Genomic DNA, 5995 nt, shown 5'->3' on the forward strand with positions numbered 1-5995 from the left:
CTCAGGAGTCTCTCTGGGCAAGGAGGATACAGAGTAAACAGTGATTTAAATTCCTTTCACTCATTCAACAAACATTTACTAAGCATGTTGGAAGTCATGCATCCAAGATAAATGTGATCATCTCCACTCTCAAAGGATATATAGAACAAGAAGATATATGTAAAGATATATGTAGGACAAACTCTTAAAGATTGATTTTTTGGTAAATATAATGGTACTATTAAAAATTATGTTAGTCTTTCAAAAGAAATTATCATTAAGTTATTCTGTACTTTTATTTATGACTTAAATCAATGGAGCTAAGGAAAAATATTTGAAACAGGTATTATTTTTCTCTTTCTCCTGGGCCATATTTACCAATTTTTAAATTTTCTTTTCTCTTTCCACGTGTGTGTGTGTGTGTGTGTGTGTGTGTGTGTGAGAGAGAGAGAGAGAGAGAGAGAGAGACAGAGAGACAGAGAGAGAAAGAATTTGTAGTTCATGGAAAGACAAAGAAAACTTTAAAATGTTCTAATACCTGGGGCAGGACTGAAATAAAAAGCATATTTCACTTTTTGAGGCCTCGTTGTGAGAATGGGGCAAAATTAATTTTATGCCAATTGCACCATTTTCTTTACCCCATAGTATTTGAGAGCTGGCTCCAAGTCCTTTTCTCCAAGGACAAAATAAGAGAGACTAACGAGACTTATTTTCTCCCCATAGTTCCCAGCACTGGGAAGACTGGGGAAACCCCAGGTTTCACAAGAGACACACAAGTCTAGCCTCTCATTCCACATCTGCTTGCATGGTAATTGGGCCGTTTCAGGGAGCCAAGGAGGAGTTAGGGAAGGCATGGTCACCAAGACTTGCGTTAGAGGACCACATTGGGTAGGGATCTAGGGTCTGCCAGGAAGAGGTTAGTGCACTCTAGAGAGCCAGATTCACGTCGCTTCTCAGCCTTTTGGCTAAGATCAAGTGGAGAACCAGATTCAGAATTAGCCTCTGCTCTACCTGTCAATGTTCAGAGTGAGAACTATCAGCAGAGCAGCCTATGGCAGTGATTATACATCCACTAAGTGAGTTAAGAGGACTCTTGAATCAGCCTACCCCATAGTTTCTGAAGGAGACAAAACTGCGTTGAGTCAGCTTGAAGGCTGTGCACATACATACCTGTAGTATTAGGGCTTATGTAGAGGAATTACAGGGAGATAGATAAGAGGAAAGAAGGCCTACTGATGTTTGGAACAAAAGGTAAAAATAAGGCCGGACGCAGTGGCTTACGCCTGTAATCCCAACACTTTGGGAGGCCGAGGCGGGCAGATCATTTGAGGTCAGGAGTTCAGGACCAGCCTTGCCAACATGGTAAAACCCCATCTCTACTAAAAGTACAAAAATTAGCCAGGCATGGTGGTGGGTGCCTGTAATCCCAGCTACTCAGGAGGCTGAGGCAGAGAATTGCTTGAATCCGGGAGATGGAGGTTGCGGTGAGCTGAGATCGCACCACTGCACTCTAGCCTGAGCAACATGGTAAGACTCTCATTTCAAAAAAAAAAAAAAAAAAAAAAGGTAAAAATATAATATCTCCCTTTCCCTTTAAGTGTTTTTTTAAAAATGTTCAGATATCTAAGCTTCATAAATTTGGAGAGTTTTAAGTTGTTCAATTCCTTCCAAATAAGGACTAAATATTTAATGAACATTTACATTGTTTCTATTAATTTTCTTTCCTTACCATGGCTAAAATTTTCCTTAACGAAGACAAGGAAGAGACAAGCCATATCCTTTGATGCTCACTGCTAAATTGAGGAATTGGGTTGTATTTTTGCTAAAAAGACATGGCATTAATGTTTGCTATGACCGGTCCCAGCAAGCTGTAAGAAACCACCTCCACTAAGGATATTATGGAAATGCAAGTGCCGTTCTCCTCTAACAACTCAACATTCTCTCTTCTCACCTATTTATTACCTAGAACCAGCATGGGACCTGGAACATGTGCCCCACATATTTGAGGACTGATGGAGCTAACTGATGACTGGTGCCTGGGAAGGCAGCATGTTCGCCACCCTGTTCTCACTTCTGAAGGAGCTGGAAGATTTCGTTTCCAAAGCCTCTGGCCAGATCACACTCCCCTCCCCAAGCTGAATGCCTGGGAATCATCTCTTTTCACAGACAGGAAGCCCTTATCTCATCAGGAAGTCTTGGCAGCAAAGACTGGTAAAGAGGAAAGAACAAACGGGGAGGCAGTTTTCCATTTGATACATGTATTCACTGTAGAAAATCGGAGTCCACTTCAATGACTGGTCTCTTGAAAGAACTGTGTCTGTCAGTCCATCAACAGATATTTATTGAACCCTTACTGCATACCAGGCACCATGCAGGGCCCACAGCAGTACCTTTTCCAGGGAATCACGTAATATAGTGGAAGAAGTGAGGGCTTTGGAATTAGACCTTGAACCAGTCAAAATTTCAGTGTGAAAGTGTTTTATGCTACCATTTCACTTTGTGATCCAAAGGCAAGGAGGAAGGTAAACCAGTAGTATAAAATGATTTCACATAGAATTTCGAAATAGCAGAAGGGTTGCTAGAAATAACAAGGCTAACCACATTATTTCCTACAAGGGCACCTTAGGGGATCCCTGTTTTAATGAATAAATAAAAATGATGTGTAATTATCATATCAATTGCTTGCATCTAAGTGAGTGCTTCTGGAGTTATTTGATGGTGCTTAAAAATCTTTGGTCTCTGAAGTGCATTTAACCATCTTCTTAACTCTTATCTATATTATTAGTTTGCAGATCAAAGTTAACGTGGTGCTATGCAAATGAAGGGACTTCAAATGAATGAGATTTTACTGTAAAATTTAAAATCCATATTACTTGTAACAGAACTGCAATATATTTTGAGGACATACCTCAACATATCTAAAAGAGACATTATGGTTTAAAGCAGTGTTATTCAATAGAATTTTCTGCAATGATGGAATATTCCGTATCTACATTGTCCAAATACAATAGTCACGAGCCACATATAACTACTGAGCACTTAAAATGTGGCTAGTGTTAGTGGCTCATGCCTGTAATCCCAGCACTTTGGGAGGCCAAGGTGGGCAGATCACGTGAGGTCAGGAGTTCGAGACCAGCCTGGCCAACATGGCAAAACCCCATCTCTACTAAAACTACAAAAATTAGCTGGGTGTGGTGGTGGGTACCTGTAATCCCAGCTACTCGGGAGGCTGAGGCAGGAGAATCACTTGAACCCAGGAGCCGAGACCATGCCATTGCTCTCCAGCCTGGGTGACACAGTGAGACTCCGTCTCAAAAAAAAGAGTGGCTAGTGTGACTGAGGAACTGAATTTTAAATTTTAATTAATTAATTAATTAATTAATTTTTTGTTTTAAATTGAGACGGAGTCTGGCTCTGTTGCCCAGTCTGGAGTGCAGTGGCGCAATCTTGGCTCACTGCAAGCTCCACCTCCTGGGTTCATGCCATTCTCCTGCCTCAGCCTCCCAAGTAGCTGGGACTACAGGCGTCTGCCACCACGCCCAGCTAACTTTTTTGTATTTTTAGTAGAGAGGGGGTTTCACCGTGTTAGCCAGGATGGTCTCGATCTCCTGATCTTGTGATCCACTTGCCTCGACCTCCCAAAGTGCCAGGATTACAGGCGTGAGCCACCCCACCCAGCCAATTAATTAATTTTAAACGGCTGTGTATGGTTAGTGGCTACCTTATTCAACAGTATAGGTTTAAAGAAAAAGTGAAATTGGATGCTGGAAACCCAAAATCCAGCTCTATCCTTGCTATCTTGGACAATTAAGCTCTGTGAGCTTTAATTTTCTCACTTAAAATGGGAATATAGGCTAGGGCTCAGTGGCGCACACCTGAAATCCCAGTGCGTTGGGAGGTTCAGGTGGAAGGATCGCTTGAGGCCAGAGTTCAAGACCAGCCTGAGAAACACAGCAAAACCCCATCTCTACAAAATATTTAAAATCATCCAGGTGTGGTGGTGCATGCCTGCAGTCTTAGCTCGTTGGGGGGCTGAGGCAAGAGGATCACTTGAGCCCAGTAGTTTGAAGTTACAGTGAGCTATGATTGCACCACTGCACTCCAGCCTGGGCAACAGAGTAAGACCTTGTCTCAAAAAATAAAATAAAATAAAATAAAGACGGAGGGAGGAATATAAATAATATCTACATCACAGTATTTGGGGTAAGAGGAATTGAGGTAATGTTTGGGCATTCTCTTATTTCCAAATAAGTACCAACCGAGTACCAAAACTAAATATGTGGAAAATAAATACTCAACTCTCTTATTTAAAGGTAGTTTCCATCCCCAGAGAGCTATAAAAGATTATTAAGTTCATGATTATTTTCACCTTTCAGATTCAATATTTAGCAGCAATGCTTATAACTATTGGCTGTTAAGTAGCACCACCAGCAGTAACCAGAAATGATCGTGTGACAGCTTGGGGGTATCAATGTATAGTACACAAAGGGCTGGTAGTCAGAAAGTTTAATTTACAGAAGTTGAGGCTGCCTGTGTGAGAAAAGTACACTGAGAACCGAAAAGCATGAGAAAAATGTTAATGAAATCACTTCTTTATTATTGTTACCATTAATAATGTAATCCATTTTAATTGCCCAAGGAGGTTAAGTAAGCCTATTCAATTTAATAGAGAAATCAAGGCATAAATTAGCAGCATAGGCAAGTGGTCAGGAGTTTGAGTCCTTTTGTTGAATATAATTACATAAAATAAGGCATGGAAAGTACTTAGTCCAAGGCATGTCACCCTAAAATGTCAACTATTATAATGATGATAAGTGATGCATTTGGGAGACCATGAAATTAGAGGCCTTTGTCTATTTTCAGTTTGCAAAAGGTATTGGAATACAGAATGATATTTGCACAGATTTAATTTACATGACTGGAACATAGAAGAATCATCTCAACTTTCCATATCTGCACCAGTCCAGAACTGAATCTAGTTGTTTTTATTGAAACAGAGTCTCACTCTGTCACCCAGGCTGGAGTACAGTGGCACGATCTTGGCTCACTGTAACCTCCACCTCCTGGGTTCAAGCAATTCTCCTGCCTCAGCCTCCCAAGTAGCTGGGATTATAGGCACCTGCCACCATGCCTGGCATGGTTTTTTGTATTTTAGTCAAGAGGGGTTTCACCATGTTGGTCAGGCTGGTTTCGAACTCCTTACCTCAAGTGATTCGCCTGCCTCGGCCTCCCAAAGTGCTGAGATTACAGGTGTCAGCTACCATGGCCAGCCTGACTCTAGTTGTTTTGATACCACTTCAAATCTAATTTTGAAATGAGGCATGAATGAATGAATGAATCAATCAATCAATCGATGCCTCCTGATTCCCCCATTAACTCAATACAATCAGCTAGTAAAACTCATGAGTCTTCAATATACAGTACAAATTTCTCCAAATTTAAGATAACATGGAGGCAACTGGGGAAGGGACCAACTGGGCAAAATGATCAATCAGTCATGTAGCTCAAGTGTCTGCTGGATATGAACCTAGACTACTTTCTGAGGAATATGGTGCTTAAACCAGCCACCCATATCCATTCCAAGGGACATGAGAAGCTTTTGACAGGATGCTGGGACAGGAGAGATCAGGGCCAGTGTTCATTCTCAGGGTAGTGGAGTGAAACCAGTTTCATAGTTAAGCAAAGAAATTCCCTCTGCCTCGTTGTTGGGAAGTTGCCTCTGGCCCTCAATCTCTTCTTCACATCATCTGGGGTCCTTCTTAACACTTTGTCCCACTGCCTAAACTTTCTCCATCTAGAACTCATTCAGTTTAACAAGGCTCCCCTAGAAACACGTTCCCCGGGCACCCCCTCCCCAAGAGAAAAGACCATATAAAGAGGTCTCACTTACGTGACAGTTGCATGACATTGAATTCAGAAATGGATAGTCTTCACTTGAGGTCAGGAGTTTGAGACAAGCCTGACCAACATGGTGAAATCCCATCTCTACTAAAAGTACAAAATTAGCTGGGCATGG

General features: G+C 41.5%; 1 protein-coding gene across 1 annotated transcript in view; it reads right to left on the reverse strand.

Moving 5' to 3' along the window:
- PCYT1B (phosphate cytidylyltransferase 1B, choline) overlaps nt 1–5995 on the reverse strand; it is a 114141-nt gene that overhangs the window by 107427 nt on the left and 719 nt on the right. The gene's annotated exons all lie outside the window — the stretch shown is intronic.

This window comes from Rhinopithecus bieti, unplaced genomic scaffold (genome assembly GCF_001698545.2).
Source record: "Rhinopithecus bieti isolate Rb0 unplaced genomic scaffold, ASM169854v2 scaffold_79622, whole genome shotgun sequence".
NCBI lineage: Eukaryota > Metazoa > Chordata > Mammalia > Primates > Cercopithecidae > Rhinopithecus > Rhinopithecus bieti.